A 2713-nucleotide genomic window follows, 5' to 3' on the forward strand; every position below is an offset into this window, starting at 1 on the left:
GATTATGTAGCACCTTATGCACTAGGGGTTCGGTCTAGTATCACTCGACCGCCAATTGAAACCAACAATTTTGAAATCAAGCTTACAGTGATCCACATGGTTCAGCAGAATCAATTCGAAGGAGTACCGCACGATGATCCAAACCATCACTTAGAGCTTTTCTACGAGATATGCAGTACTATGAAAGTGAATGGAGTTCCTCCAGAATCAGTGAGATTGTTTCTTTTCGGATTTTCCCTGAAAGACAGAGCCAAGCAGTGGCTAAATTCCCTTCCAACAAACAACATATCATCTTGGGAGCAATGTGAGCAGAAATTTCTAGACAAGTTCTACCCACCGAGCAAAACTGCCCACATGAGGAACTTGATCGCTAGCTTCAAACAGATTGACTCAGAATCATTATTTGAAGCCTGGGATAGATTCAAAAGTATGCTGAGGCAGTGCCCCCATCATGGCCTTGAGAAATGGTTGGTTCTACACACCTTCTACAATGGAATCAACTATCACATAAAGGTATCCCCCGACTCTGCAGCAAGAGGAGTGCTAATGAACAAGAGCCTTGATGAAGCCGAAAAGATCATAGAAAATGTGGCACATAACCACCATCAGTGGGCAACTAAAAGATCTGGTGGTTCTTTCTCAGGGAATCCAATAAAGACGTCAGGAAAATTCGACGTAAATGCAGTCACACTCATGTCTACAAAACTGGACGCTCTGACCAAGAAGTTTGAGGCGATGGGAAATAACAACAACATGACCAATGCAATAGTTTGTGTTTACGAAACTTGCGGAAGTACGGATCATGCTAAAGATACTTGCCTCGTAGGGCTAATATAAGCACAGATAAACCAACTTGAGCAGTGCGATGTGATAGTCAGCTACAACCAAAGACAAAATAATCCGTACTCCAACACATACAATCCAAGATGGAGGAATCACCCGAATTTCTCATACCGGAACAATCAGGACCAAGGGCCAGCAAAACAAAGCTATCAACCTGGACAACAGAGCTACTCACCTGGGCAGCAGAGCTACTCATCTGGACAACAGACTTATCAACAACAGTAACCTTCACAATTATCTAGAATTGAAAAGATGCTAGAGGAATCTCTCTCAGAGCAAAAAGAGATGAAGAATAAGATTAAGCTGTTGACTCAAAGAATGAAAAATTCTGAGAAACACCAAAAGATGCAAGACAGCCAGATAGCTCAGATATCCCAATCCTTCACAAGAGCATAGGGAACATTTCCAGGAAAGCCAGATATAAACCCAGTGGAACACTGCAACCACATCGAGCTGAGGAGTGGACAAACTGTGGGAGACCCCCAAATCATTACTCAAAAAGGACCTGACTTAGGGGAAGAGCCCTCTCCCCTAATGCCCAATCAGATCTAGAACAGGGATGGAGAGGAGGTCACCAAGAAAGTTGAAGGGACTCTTCAAATTCCCCCATAAAGTCAAACGATTCCTTTCCCTCAGAAACTGATAACATCCCAGAAGGATGAAGAGTTCAACCGATTCCTGAAGAAGATTAAGGAAATTTGTATAGAAGTACCACTGATAGACGCACTGCACCAAATGCCGAAGTTTACAAAGTTCTTAAAGGGAATTTTATCCAACAGGAGGCAAAAGGGCAACTTCGAGACCGTAGCATTAACAGAGAATTGCAGCACTCTACTTATGGCAAATATTCCATCAAAACTTTAGGACACAGGGAGTTTTTTCATACCTTGTAAAATTGGTTCTGAACTTATACAAAGAACTTTCTGCGACTTGGGAGCCAATGTTAGCCTACTTTCGTACTCTTTATGTAAGAAGCTAGGACTCCAGAACATTAAACTGACTACTATGACACTGCAATTAGCTGACCATTCATGTAGATACCCAATGGGAATAGTGGAAGACGTGTCAGTAGAAGTGGGTGGATATATCATTCCCACAGATTTCATTATCCTGGATATGGAGGAGGATCCCAAGATACCGATCATCCTTGGAAGACCATTTCTTGCCACAGCTGGAGCCCTCATTGATGTGAAAAGTCACAAGTTATCCTTGGAGATCGGCAAAGAAAGGATTGAATTTGATTTATCAGATTTCTCTATCTGCGACCCCTCTTCTCAGGGAAATTCGAGCAAGATGAACATACAAAGTTGAGGAGTGCAGTTTCCAAGAGAGATCCCCTCCAGCAAGCAATAAGAAGTACATCTGTCCTGCACAAGCGAAACTAAAGGCGCAGACTGGAGCATTAACCCTAGGAGGAGAGCCGTGCTTCCACGGGTTTAGTCCACATTAACTGAAACGAGGTAGAGCTAAAGACCTAAAACAATAGCTTCTTGGGAGGCAACCTAAGGGTTTTCATTTTAGCTTATCATTTTATTAGTAAGTTCGAGTTGAGTATTTTTATTATTTCTTTATTTTTTTTAGTATTCATTTTCAGGATGTGCAGAGCCTCCATAAGCTGGTCGTGAGCATTTCATGGGTGTGGGGGCATCAGAGGAACCAAAATGGCGAAAGGTGAGTCACCGTGAGCTTAAATGAGTCAGCCGTGTGACCCCACACGGTCGTGCGAAGCCAATAGAGGGACGAAAGCCAAGGGCCGTGCAACCTTGCACGGCCGTGTGGCCTATGCAGAGAAGAGAAGAACACGGGCCGTGCCAATCGGCACGGCCGTGCGAGAATGCCAGAGAGGGAGAAGACTCAGGCCGTGCCAATT

The 2713-nt window shown here is 43.8% G+C and overlaps 1 non-coding gene across 1 annotated transcript; it reads right to left on the reverse strand.

The window, feature by feature from the left end:
* Positions 1 to 352: 352 nt before the first annotated feature.
* On the reverse strand, positions 353 to 458 carry LOC121983583. Its single transcript, XR_006112617.1, has one exon. It is a non-coding gene; the product is annotated as a small nucleolar RNA R71 (small nucleolar RNA).
* Positions 459 to 2713: the final 2255 nt, after the last annotated feature.

This window comes from Zingiber officinale, chromosome 5A (assembly GCF_018446385.1).
Source record: "Zingiber officinale cultivar Zhangliang chromosome 5A, Zo_v1.1, whole genome shotgun sequence".
In the NCBI taxonomy this organism is placed as follows: Eukaryota; Viridiplantae; Streptophyta; class Magnoliopsida; order Zingiberales; family Zingiberaceae; genus Zingiber; species Zingiber officinale.